Raw genomic sequence first — 14,804 nt, 5'->3', positions numbered from 1 at the left:
TAATATGTACCTGATGCGAGCAAATGATCTCGAAAAGGCAACACGCAATCCACAGACGAACCTGTATACAAGTGGGGAATCTTGGAAAGCTCTCCATGACACTTAGCAGATGGGAAGAGACAGATTGCAGGAGGGTTTCACTCAATAGATCAGGGTTTTCCCAAGTCGCAACTCCCAGAGCCACACCAAGCGAAATGAACTCAGAAACCAGACAAGGCACAAAGTCATAAGGGTCTACCCTCGAGAGCCAGCAAAGCATCGAGCTCATTGCCTACATTGAATGGTATTCTAGACAACAGATGGCACGCATGAGAATGAGCTTCGGCAGCTAGTGACCATCCAACCATGGACCGACCGAATAAAGCCAAGAAATGGCAATATAATATAGTGTGCGATCCAAATTAATAACCATAAAATATTTTTATGTACAACCTTGTCAGGTCATTAAATCAAGTGGGTATTATAACTTTAATCAGTATGGTTGTAATCCGAGGCAATGGACTTTACTATACCTTGTAATAATGTTTACACTTTAATGTATTTCATATTGATGCTCATTCATGGTAAGTAAAGTTTTATACCGATACAAACATCATATCCAAAAAAAAAAAAAAAAACTTTACTTACCATGAACAAGCATCAATATGAAATACATTAAAGTGTAAAAATTATTACAAGGTACAGAAAATTCCATTGCCTCGGATTACAACGATACTGATTAAAGTTATAATACCCGCTTGATTTAATGACCTAATAGGGTTGTACATAAAAATATTCTATGGTTATTAATTCGGATCACACACCGGATTGCATTGACATTTCTTGGCCTTATTCGATCGGTCCATGGTTGGATGGCCACCAGCTGCCAGAGCTCATTCTCATCACGTGCCATCTGTTGTCTGGAATACCGTTCGATGGAGGCGATGAGCTCGATGCTTCACCGAATCTCGAGGGTAAACCCTTATGACTTGGCTCCTTGTCTAGTTTCTGAGTTCATTTCGCTTGGTGTGGCTCTGGGAGCTGCGACTTGGAAAAACCCTGATCTCTTCAGTGAAACCCTCCTGCAATCCATCTCTTCCCCATCTGCTAAGCATCGTGGAGAGCTTGCCAGGAGTCCCCACTTGTAGACAGGTTCGCCTATGGACTGCGCGTTACCATTTTGAGATCATTCGCTCTCATCAGGTATATTGTTGGAAATAATACTGAGAGGGGGGGTGAATCAATATTAGCAAGTCAATAATTTTTTATTTCCATAATCAGATTCATATACGCTACTTCAATTAATGGAACTCGCGTGTATACGCAACTGTGTTTAGGGAAACTAGCATATATCCTGCTGCAATCGTCTCTATCTTCTTTTTAATCAGAAACTTATTTTTACAATTTTGTACTAGTGTAGTCTTATACCAGTACGCAGGCTTCTACCTGCAGAAGGCTACAACATTCTCTCATTCTCCAGCTTCTCCTGGAAGGGAGCTACAACCCCCTAGCTCTTGTACTAGCTGATATGTTTACTAGTATGTAGGTGTCAGCCTACAGAAGGCTACAACCTCCTCTTTTCTTCCAAGGACCACGTTTCATAAATTTTCAGACTAGATCCATCAATAACATCATTCAATCATCAAATATATCTAAATCAACCAATCTCCTTTGCACCAACCACAATTGAATCAATCAATTACTTTGACAACCCTTCAATCTAATCTTTCAGAATGTTGTAACCAAAATATAGTAACCAGAACCTAGAACACTGCAACAGCAAATAGAGGCAGCTAAAACATATTTTATGAAGTATACGCTACTTCAATGTGTCGAACCTACGTGCATATGCTCTATTCTCAAGGCAAACCTGCATACAAATCTGAAAATCAAATTTAAGATGTATACGCTATTTTGATATGCAGAACCAGCGTGTATATGCGCCTTTTCTAAAGTGAAACTGCGTACAGATCTATAAATGATGATTTAAACATTACAACAATTCCATACTTCAGTTATACCCAGATCATCATATTTACAGACTACAACATGTGCCAGTTATTCAGATAAATGATCAAACCACATAAAAATACTTCACTTCAAGCCTTAAGATCTTGACCCATCATTAGATCTTTTCCTTCATCAAGCGCTAAGGTTCATCCTTGGTTCAGATCCAGCTATGCACCATAACCCAATAACCTGTATACTAGATCTTGATCTTCATCAGATATTCAATACTTGAGTACCTTTTCCTAATGATCTTCTCCTCCTTTTATAGTCTTAGGACTTACTCAATACCATGGACCAAAACCACTTAGGACCAATACCTTGGACCAAATACCTCAGACCATATATCTTGGATCAATACCATGGACCAAAATACCATGGACCAAATACCTTGGACCAAAACTTAGTTTCCCAAGATATATGTGCCTTTCATTCTGTGAAATTACGTGTGTACGTATACGATCCTTTTGGTCTGTTAATCTGCGTGTATACGCCACTTTGTCAAGGTGAAGCTACGTATACCTCTCTTTCCTCATTCTATGAAGTCTGATCTATAACTTTGTGTTGTTAACTGAGTGAGTTGCCATCAAGGACAACACCTATGCCATAGTGCCAAATCTGTGTCATACTGCCAAAAATCTCCCCCTTTGGATTTGATGGCAACCCCAAGTCACTCTCCCCCTTTTTCATGAAGGTCAAAGGGTTATGCTCCCCCTGAGTACATACTGAGTTTTCTGATATGCTGATTGAGCTCCATGATCGAGTCCATGCTCCCCCTGAATATAAGCAAGGTTTGAAAAAAGATGTTCTAAAAGAAGAACATGAATCTATACATACATCATAAATGACCTTCCTATCACCAGTGATTCATACATACATCCATCTCCCAACCAAGTGGGGATATACCAAGTTTGACTCATCCAGCCAACCAAGTCAGGATATACCAATTGTTTATACATGTTAAAACACGAACATTACATCATCCATCCCATGCATAGTGGGGTAACAAAATAGGTCATTTCATGACCTTTACATTAAAAGGTATACATGATATATATAACACAGACCAAATGTCTGAAACAAGACCATGACAGTCATCAGCAACATCTGTCAATTAGTATGTAGACTAGCAACCAGTTCTCCAACTGAACTTATTCCACCTGAATCAAAAAACAACTTTGTGAATATGTACCAAGATCTTCTAAGATAATGCCAACAATGCATTATTAGACGTGTATGCTCCCCCTGAACCTGTGCCAGATGATCACTGTCAGATTTGATCATTTCATATAGTAGAAGAGTTATCAAGGCATCATCATCAATCAGATATACATCAAGTTATCAACAATTTATGAGATCCAACATATTTCCACATGTCATCCACAGACTGTAACCATCATCAAGCAGAGCAGATAATTCACTTAGCCATATCAGACCCCTTTCATTCTGAGTTTGTCCCACTACTTTTCCTCAAACCAACATATACGTGACTGTATCCACAAAAACCAGCGTATGTAAGAGAATATGCTTCATGAAACTCGTGTATAACCACATTTATCTGAAACAGATAAGTTTTAACAGCAGGATGATGCATCAACTACTCCCAGCTTATGTCTGAGATATTCAAATGTCTCTCTGGGCAGTGGTTTGGTGAATATATCAGCAACCTGTTCTTTGGAGGGAACATACTCCAATTTGACCTTTTGTTCAAGCACTTGTTCATGTAGAAAATGATATTTGATGGGTATGTGATTAGTCTTGGAATGCATGACTGGATTCTTTGAAATATTGATGGCACTTGTATTATCACATAGAATGGAGATGGGTGGAGTACATGTGATCTGAATGTCTTGCAATGTTTGCATCATCCAAAGGAGTTGTGTGCAGCAAGATGCGGCAACCACATATTTTGCTTCAGCTATAGATAATGCAATTGAACTTTGTTTCTTGCTGAACCAAGACACTAATCTGGAACCCATATAGAATGCACGAGCACTAGTTCTTTTTCTGTCATCAATGCTTCCTTCCCAATCTGCTTCGGTATATGCATGAAGTGTAAGATCTGTATCTCTAGGATACCATAAACCAAAAATTTGTGTTCCTTGAAGATATTTGAAAATCCTTTTGACTGCCTAAAGGTGTGATTCCTTTGGATTTGCTTGGAATATTCCAACTATTCCTACTGCATGCATGATGTATGGTTGGGTAGCTGTTAGATAAAGCAGATAGCCAATCATGGATCTGTAAGTTGGTTGAGGTATTGTTGTTGATTCATCATTTGAGCTGAGACTGCATCCTGTTACCATTGGGGTACATACTGGTTTAGAATCTTCCATGCCGTATTTTTTCAAGATCTGTTTGAGACATTTGGTTTGTGATAGAAAAATACCATATTTAATTTGTTGAACTTGTAGACCAAGAAAATATGTAAGCTCACCAAGGAGGGACATTTCAAATCTTTGTTGCATTACCAAAGAAAAATTCTGACTCATGGCTTCTTCATTACTACCAAAAATGATATCATCAACATACACAACAAGTATTAGCAATTTATTATTGTCAATATTTGTATATAGATTGCTATTAGCTGATCCTTTTGAAAAACCTTGTTGATGGAGATATTTGTCAAGACGGTAATATCAGGCCCTTGGAGCTTGTTTTAGACCATAGAGAGGCTTTCTAAGTCTGCATACAAGTTTTGCATCATTTCCAAGAATGAATCCGTCTGGTTGCTCAATATAGACTTCTTCTTCTAAGTCTCCAGTAAGAAAGGCAGATTTTACATCCATTTGGTATACTTTGAATTTCTGAAAACTAGAAAGAGCAAGGAACATTCTTATGGCTTCAATTCTAGCAACAGGTGAGAAAGTTTCTTCAAAATCTATACCTTCTTGTTGAGCATACCCTTTACAAACAAGTCTAGCCTTGTTTCTAATAACTTCTCCATTTTAATTCAGCTTGTTTTTGAATATCCATTTAGTTCCTATGATATTCTTACCATGAGGTCTAGGAACTAATTCCCAGGTATTATTCTTTTCAATTTTCTCAAGTTCTTGATTCATGGCCTTGACCCAACATTCATCTTTGCATGTTTCACTTACATTTTGAGGTTCGGTCGAGGATAGCAATGCTAGATAGTTTGAAGCTTCTGTAATAGTTCTTCTTGTCTGCACATCTGCCTCTTTCTGTCCCAAAATTTGAGTCACTAGATGATTTTTCTAAACATACCTAGACAAAGTCTTTTCTTCTACCGTTATATCTTCTTCTAGTGCTTCATTGGTTTCTTCTTCAGAATTAGTTTGATTTGATGTGGGAGGATAATCCTCATCTTCTTCATAATCTTTGGTTTTTATTTGCTTTGGATTTTTGGATGCTTCATCAACCACAACATCAATACTTTCAATAATTTTCCCAAGTCTTTTATTATAACATTTATATCCTTTACTTCGGGAAGAGTAACCAAGGAGAATACCTTCATCTGCTATGAGTTCAAACTTACCAAGTTTTTTAGCAGTCCTTTTGATGTAACATTTCCTTCCAAAAACTTTGAAGTATTTTACAGTAGGAGTCTTACCATACCAAAGTTCATGTGGAGTTTGAGTGTTGTTTACCCGAACATTTGCTTGGTTGAGAATAGTGACGGCAACAAATGCAGCTTCACCCCAGAAGGTTGCAGGAGTTCTAGACTCATCTAGCATAGCACGAGCCATTTGTTGAATAGTTTTGTTCATCCTTTCTACCACTCCATTTTGCTGAGGAGTCCTTGCAGTGGAGAATAGCCTTTTTATTCCATGTTCTTCACAAAAGTCAAAGAATTCATCCAAGGTAAATTTCCCTCCTCAATCAGATCTGAGGCATTTGATTTTGCAATCTGATTCATTTTCAACCAAAGCTTTGAAGGCTTTGAATTTTTCAAATGCTTCATCTGTATGCTTTAGAAGTCTTATCCAACACATTCTAGAAAAATCATTAATGAACAATATAAAATATTCTTCTCCACGAGGTGACTTTTTCCTTGATGGTCCACATAAATCAGTATGAGCAAGTTCAAGAGGCTTACTAGTTGATCCTTCCTTTTCAGGGAAGTGCGATCTGGTTTGCTTACCAAATTGACATGATTTGCATATTTTATTTTCTGGAATGCTGATATCAGGAAGATCACGAACAACCTAGAATCTGCATGTTTTTCTTATTTGAGAGAAGCTTAGATGCCCCAATCTTCTGTGCCATAGCCAATGCTCATCATTTTTGCTTAGATAGCACTGTAGTTGTCCTCCCTTGAGTATGTATAATTTTTTTGGAGTTCTTATACCTTTGATCATGGTTTCTCATATATCAAGCTCACGAACAACACATCCATTTGATCGAAATACTACTTCATTTCACACATTTGACTGACACTCAACAGGTTATGCTTTAGACCATCAACATACATACCATTCCCAACTTTAACTTTTTCTTTTAAGAGAACAGAACCTTTACCTTTTATGACAGTAGGAGTATCATTTCCAAATGAGACCTTATTTTCCTTTTCTAAGGCATTATACGAATGAAGTTTTTCTTTGTCACCTGTCATGTGTTTTGAGCATCCATTTTCGATGTACCATTGATTTTATTGTCCTTCTGCATACAAGGCTATACAACATCTTTCTGTTTGTGGCTCTTTCTTTCTCCATATTTTGGGACTTAATGGAGTTTGCTCCTTCTAAGATGTTTTCCGAAATTTACTCCTGCATTCAGATTCTTCATGAGCGAAGTTGTTGCAGATAGAGCATTCTATTTCATTTTCAAGGAGAGAAAAGTTATTGTAGGTTTGTTCCATGATCCCTATCACATTCCTTTGATTTCGTGCTTCTGTAGTCATGATGGTCTTGTAAGAAACACATTGAGCAGCTTTGTGTCCAAAGTTATGACATGAAAAACATTGGCCATTAAAGAAGTTCCTGTGATTATCGAATCTACTGACCTGGTGATTGTAGTTTCTATTGATATTCATTCTTGAAACATATTGAGTATGATTTAACTAAGGTTGGTTATAGCTTCTATTCATCCTTGAAGTAAATTGAGCATGATTTACCTAGTGATCTACTTTATGCCTTTGCTGACGATTGTCAAACTGTTCACTGCTCTTTGCTACATCAAGATAGCTTTTAGTGGAGGTTGATGACTTCTGTGCTTGAGATGCTTCTTCAGTATATCCAAGACCTGTCTTTATCAGAGGAGAATGCTGCACTTTGATAATTTCATTTAAGGTTTCTAATCCTTTAGAAAATATAAGATTGAGAGCTTTTGTTTTCTCAATATCCTTTCTTAGACCCAAAATTTCACTTTCTAGTTTTTCATTGTGTTTTTCTTTTTCAGCAAGTTGGAATGTCAAAGTATCTATAATCATATTCTTTTCTTCTAAACAGATTTTGAGTTTCGATATTTCTTCATAAAGGTCATCTTCATCTAAAGCATCCAAGAAATCATTGTCCTCAAAAGCCATCAGAAGTCTATAGTCATTACTATTTTCATCTTCATCACTAATTGATAAACCATCGGTATCTTCAAGCATATAGTAGCTCTTTTTACTTACACTTTGTTTTCTATTCCATTTTGTTGATTCCTTACCTTTATCAAGCTTATCTTTATGAGGACATTTGACAGCATAATGACTGACTCTTCCACAAGAAAAACATTGGAAAGGTAGTTTACCTCTGAATCTTCCAGAACCTCATTGAAGGTTCTTGACAAAGTTTGCTTCTTCCTCTCCTTCTAAAATATCTCCTGATTCATTGAGTTCTTCTCTTCCTGAAGCTTTAAATGCAGCTTCTCTCATATCTGATGGACCTCCTTTTCTCATCTCAAAACCAGTTAAGATTCCTTGCAGTTGTGTCATAGTAATAGTCTGGAGATCCTACTTTTCTTCTATGGCAGATACTTTTGATTCAAACTTAGCAGACAAGGATCTTAAAACCTTTTCAACTAAAGTAACTTCTTTTATCTCTTCACCCAAATTATTCATGCAATTAACAATCTCATCTATACGTAAGAAGTAACTAGCTATACTTTCATCATTGTACATTTTGAGAGTTTCATATTGAATTCTAAGAGTTTACAGTTTTGCATGTTTTACCTGAGAGTCTCCTTTATAGCTTAGAACAATTTTTTCCCATATTTCTTTGGTGGATTTGAGCTGCATAACTTTGACAAATTTTGATTGTGACAGACTTCCCAATAATGTATTGACAACTTTGGCATTGGTTTCATATTGCTTTTTACCTGCTACATCTGTAGGAATTGCTTATGGAAATGTATATCCTCCTTCCACGATTTCCCAGACATCTATTCCAAGAGATTGAAGATAGGCTATGGTTCTTACCTTCCAATAAATGAAGTTGCTTCCATCAAAGATTGGTGGTCTGATGTTTCCCTCTCTTTCTTGGTTACTCATGATGATGGATCTTCCTTCAAACGATCAAGCTTCTTTAGAAAGACCTACTCTGATTCCAATTGTTGGAAATAATACTGAGGGGGGGGTGAATCAGTATTAGCAAGTCAATAATTTTTCATTTCCATAATCAAATTCATATATGCTACTTCAATTAATGGAACTCACGTGTATATGCAACTGTGTTTAGGGAAACTAGCGTATATCCTGCTGTAATCGTCTCTGTCTTCTTTTTAATGAGAAACTTCTTTTTACAATTTTTGTACTGTTGTAGTCTTATACCAGTACACAGGCTTCTACCTGCAGAAGGCTACAACCTTCTCTCATTCTCTAGCTTCTCCTAGAAGGGAGCTACAACCCCCTAGCTCTTGTACTAGCTGATATGTTTACTAGTACGTAGGTGCTGGCCTACAAAAGGCTACAACCTTCTCTTTTATTCCAGGGACCACATTTCATAAATTTTCAGACTGGATCCATCAATAACATCATTCAATCATCAAATATATCTACATCAACCAATCTCCTTTGCACCAACCACAACTGAATCAATCAATCACTTTGACAACCCTTCAATCTGATATTTCAGAATGCTGTAACCATAATACAGTAACTAGAACCCAAGCAAGAACCCAGAACACCGCAACAGAAAATAGAAGCAGCTAAAACATATTTTATGAGGTATACGATACTTCAATGTGTCGAACCTGCGTGCATATGCTCTATTCTCAAGGGGAACCTGCGTACAGATCTGCAAATCAAATTTAAGATGTATATGTTGTTTTGATATGCAGAACCAGCATGTATACATGCCTTTTCTAAAGTGAACAAGCGTACAGATCTGTAAATTATGATTTAAACATTACAACTATTCCAGACTTTAGTTAAACCTTGACCATCATATTTACAGACTACAACATGCGATAGTTATTCAGATAAATGATCAAACCACATAAAGATACTTCACTTCAAGCCTTAAGATCTTGACCCATCATTAGATATTTTCCTTCATCAAGCGCTAAGGTTCATCCTTGGTTCAGAGACAGCTATGCACCATAATCCAATAACCAGTATACTAGATCTTGCTCTTCATCATATATTCAATACTTGAGTACCTTTGCCTAATGATATTCTCCTCCTTTTATAGTCTTAGGCCTTACTCAATACCATGGACCAAAACCACTTAGGACCAATACCTTGGACCATATATCTTGGATCAATACCATGGATCAAAATACCATGGACCAAAATACCATGGATCAAAATACCATGGACCAAAATACCATGGACCAAATACCTTGGACCAAAACTTCGTTTTCTAAGATATACGCACCTTTCATTCTGTGAAATTGTGCGTGTACGTAGATGCTCCTTTTGGTCCGTTAATCTACGTGTATACGCCACTTTGTTAAGGTGAACCTATGTATACCTCTCTTTCCTCATTCTACGAAGTCTGATCTATAACTCTGTGCTGTTAACCTGCTGAACTGTGATCTGTCATCTGAGTGAGTTGCCATCAAGGACAACACCTGTGCAATAGTGCCAAATCTGTGTCATACTCCAAACATATATATTAACAGGAATTGCATTGGTGGTTTTGTCCTTCATTTAATTCAGCCTCTATATCAATGGTCTAACATGCTACCAGAGCTAAGGGTGTTAATTTTATCTTTTTCATGCATTTGTTACATCCATAATGGTGCCCTAGGTAAGTGAATGAGTGGCCACGTTTTTCTCTTGCGGAAATTGTCTAGTGAATGCATCTGTGTTTTTTTTTTCTTGGAAAAATAAAAGATGGCAATTCCTTGAGCTTAAGAGAGTTTTAGTGGGAACAATTCTTGAACGAGACTTCCCTGGAGGAAGTAATACCCATTTCTGGTTGGACCTAGAGTCCTGAGGCCAAAGCAATATAAACTGTTATATTACAGATAACTGATTCATTGGGAAAAGAGGAGGTTGGGGGGAGAATACTTGGACATGATTACCAGATTCTCATTGGAAGGGTGGAGAGGTTCATTGATCTCAATTTAGACTTGCAATGGCAGATAATGAAAATGGTTAACTATGTTATGATTACTTTTGATGAAATGTGAATCTGTTAATATTGTGCAAGTATATAATAAACTTTATGGTATTGGGTTTGCATGTTCTTTAACTTTATTGTAGTTAGAAATAGAATGTAGTGAAGAAGTAAATCTCGGAATTCAGATTTCACTTAGAATATAAATGTTTAGGGATAATTATCCTAGGTATACATGTAATATGTTGTTAGGTGAAGTATATAATACTTTATGTGTAGACCAAATCTATAGACCTTATACGTTGCTACTTGACTATACCTACAGGTAATATGTTGTTTAGGGAAGTATATATTACATCATGTGCAGGCTAAATGTATAGACCCTGTACCTTGCTACCTGAACAGAATAGTCTGGTTTCCTAAATTCAAGAATCTGGGCAAGGCCGGACTGTGCACCCATCATCTATGATAGAGTCTTTTCATATTAATCTAGCCCAGAATATAACATATAAAAAATAGTTAAACAAGCGATTACGGTGAAGAATGAAAGTTGTCAAACATGAGATAGAATATTTATTACTCTATATGGTTTGGAATAACCAGATTAGAAATTTAAAGCTTATACAAAATTGATGCCATTAAGTGGACCAGTCAACTATATTAATGATAAACTCAAAGTATGGTTCTCTTCATTATGAAAATAACCCAGTCGTTACCAATAACCATGAGAACGAAATGCATGTAGAGACAAATGCATTAATTATCAGAATTTATTTATATATTTATTTACCTAGAAACACCTAGGAAAGAACTTTCAATTGCTAATTGAAAAACTTAAGGCAGATTAACCACTATAACTCCATTATGGGAAATGAATTAAATAGGTGCAATAATTATAACTCAAATATATAGAACCCAATGAGAAAGCTATTGTTTAAAGACAAAATAACACCTTTAACATTTAAGTAACCCTCAGATTTGTTCAGATGGGAGTCTTGGGAAGGACGCCAAGAACGACGTTCTGAAGGTCGAGCAACCCTGGTTGGGGAAAACAAATCGATATTCCATTAACATAGACTATAACTGTTCATAGAAGGATTAGGAACAATTTAAATAACATACCAACCATTATATCGGAAGAAAAACTGTTCAACAACCTTACTGTTGATTAATTTACATTTGATAATCTTACAAAATGAGAACCCAAAATATAGACAATATTGTGCCAAAATTCCATTGGGAAGTGGCTCAGGGAGTCGTAATAAGAAGCAACACCAACCCCATGTCCAAAATAAATACAACATTAACAGTTAACCGAAATGAAGAAAATCCTCAAAGGAAGAAACCCTCATGCAGTGGGTAAATAAATCCAGAAACATTTTTCAGAAGGAAGGCCTGCATACGCAAGGGCTTTGCAATGGAGGAACCCAGGTCTTCCAAAGTTCTGGAAGTCGCGTCCACCCTCCAATCGATCAAACCCTACATCAAAGCATGGAGGTTAGGCTTACCATAATTAATAAACCAAGAAAAAAATAACACAGATGCATTCACCAAAGAATTTCTGCAAGATAAAAACGTGGCCACTCATTCACTTACCCGAGGCAGCGCAGGCATAACTGAAGTTCTCTATGGAACAAGCTCTGGGAACCATTGTGAATGTAATGCCTGCAGGAAAAAGCTAACATTAACACCCTTAACCATGGCTAGCATGTTAAACCGTTGATATAGAGACTAAATTAAACGAAGGACAAAACAACTATGGTCTGTTTAAAGCAGAAATATTTTCCCCAACAAATAATGCCACGATACTTTTAAGGCATGCACCACAGTAGTTAGCTCCAAATCGTAAGAAGAATATTTATGTTCATGTTCCTTGAGTTTATGGGATTCATAAGCGATGACCTTGTCATTCTGCATTAAAACGCCACCCACACCCTCTTTGCATGCATCTGTGCAAACTATAAAATCCTCTTCAGGATCTGCAATCTTTAATACCGGAGTTATGGTAAGCAAATGCTTTAACCTTTCAAAACTTTCTTGACACGCTTTTGACCATTTGAAAGTTGTTCCTTTCTTTTGTAAGGAGGTAATTGGATAAGCAACCTTGGAAAATCCCCTTATAAATCTCCTATAATAACCTGCAAGTCCCATAAAAGAGTGTATTTCCGCCACATTGGCTGGAACAGGCCAATTCATGATGGTCTTTATCTTCTCCGGATCAACTACTATACCCTCATTGGATATAACATGTCCTAGGTACTGGATTTGATATTTAAAGAAGTCACACTTGCTGAATTTGGTGAAAATTTGATTTTCTCTTAAGGTTTGTAGCACTGTTAGAAGTTGTTCTTTATGTTCCTCAATACTTCTCGAATACACGAGAATGTCCTCAATAAATATAAGGACGAATTTATCCAGATAAGGATGAAAAATCCCATTCATCATGCTCATTAAGGTTGCTGGGGCATTAGTAAGTCCAAATGGCATGACTACAAACTCGTAGTGGCCATAGCGGGTTCTAAAGGAAGTCTTGAATATATCTTCGTCCTTAATTCAAATTTGGTGATATCCAGATCTTAAATCAATTTTTGAAAATACCACTACTCCTTTAACCTGATCAAAGAGGTCATCGATTTGGGGTAAGGGATACTTATTCTTTATGGTTAACTTGTTCAGTTGTCTGAAATCTATGCAGAACAACAAAGTACCATCCTTCTTTCTTACGAACAAAATCGGGGCTCCCCAAGGGGATACACTAGGTCAGATATACCCTTTATCCAACAACTCCTGTAGCTAGATTTTTAATTCAGTTAACTCAAGAACACTCATTCTGTAGGGGGCCTTTGAGACTGGAGCCTCTCCAGGGACCAATTCTATGGTAAAGTCGAGATTCCTCTTGGGTGGTAGTCCAGGAATATCTTCTGGAAACATGTCTTTAAATTCTTGAATTACGGGTATTTTCTCTAAGGTTTACATTTTATCTTTTGAATTTTTATATCCCACTTGAACCGCATAGATTTGATAACCCTTATGCATGCAAGACAGCTCATTTCATTCCCATCAAAACCACATACCAAACGGCTCAAATAGCAGATATATTTGAGAAGTAAATTTTCCAGCTACATGGTATGCCAAGAGTCATAAAATCTTATCAGGATGTTAAGTTCAACTCTTCTTTTTGGAAAGCATTGTTTACTAGGTTAGGTACACAAATGCATTTTACCACCACTTATCACCCCTAGACTGGCAGGCAAACCGAGTGAGTGAATCAAGTGGTAAAGGACATGTTGCACATGTATGTGATGCAGCAACCTGAGAAATGGGAAGAGTATCTACATTTGGTTGAATTCTCATACAACAATGGTTATCATGAATCGCTTAAGATGAGTCCTTTTGAAGTACTCTATGGAAGGAAATGTACCATTCTTGCAAACTGGAATAGTCCGGAGAATAAGATGATATCATGACTAGATATGTTGGAGGAAATGGAAAGAACCGTGAAAAAGGTTTGACAAAATTTGAAGGTTGCTCAAGACAGGCAAAAACCATACGCTGATAAAAAGAGAACTTACCGAGAATTCCAGGTAGGAGATCACGTGTATGTGTGGATTAAATCGAAGAGGAATACATTGAGGTGGGGAAAGTTTGCCAAGTTGGCCCCTCGATTCTGTGGCCCATTCCAAATTCTAGATAGAATCGGGCCAGTGGCCTATCAACTAACCCTACACAGCCACATTTGGGTTCATAATGTATTCCATGTTTCCCCTTTAAATAAATATGTGTATGACCCCAAACATATCATAAACTGGCAAGAACTTCAGGTATATATATATATATATATAGATATATATATATATATATATATATATATATATATATATATATATATATATATATATATATATATACATATACACACACACACACATATATATATGCATAGATAGATGTGCATAACACAGAATTTACTTATTTGAGGATATAGTGGTTATGTACATGTCAGTTATATAACAATGGTATTTATGGCAGGTCGAACCGGAAGGAGAATTCTTGGTTGAACCCCTGCGCATACTCGATCAAAGAGAAGTAACATTGCGGAAATGAGCTATCATCCAGGTTAAAGTGCAATGGAAGCACTTCAGCCTAGAGGAAGCCACTTGGGAAGATAAAGACTTTATGCAGGAGGCGTATCTAGAATTATTCCAGGAATAGATGGAAGAATGAACACCGGGGATGGTGTTTTGCTAAGAGGGGGAACATGTGACACCTCTAGAACTTTAATTTATTTTTACTTTCATGTTTCACTTTTATAGTGAGAAACAAATTCTTTCTTTTACTTTTGAGAAATGGATAATAAGTTGATTCAGT

This window comes from Pinus tabuliformis, chromosome 8 (genome assembly GCF_031772625.1).
Source record: "Pinus tabuliformis cultivar Carrire ecotype Pingquan chromosome 8, CPIR1, whole genome shotgun sequence".
NCBI lineage: Eukaryota > Viridiplantae > Streptophyta > Pinopsida > Pinales > Pinaceae > Pinus > Pinus tabuliformis.
The sequence above is the reverse complement of the archived record's forward strand: the minus strand, read 5'-3'. Positions refer to the sequence as shown.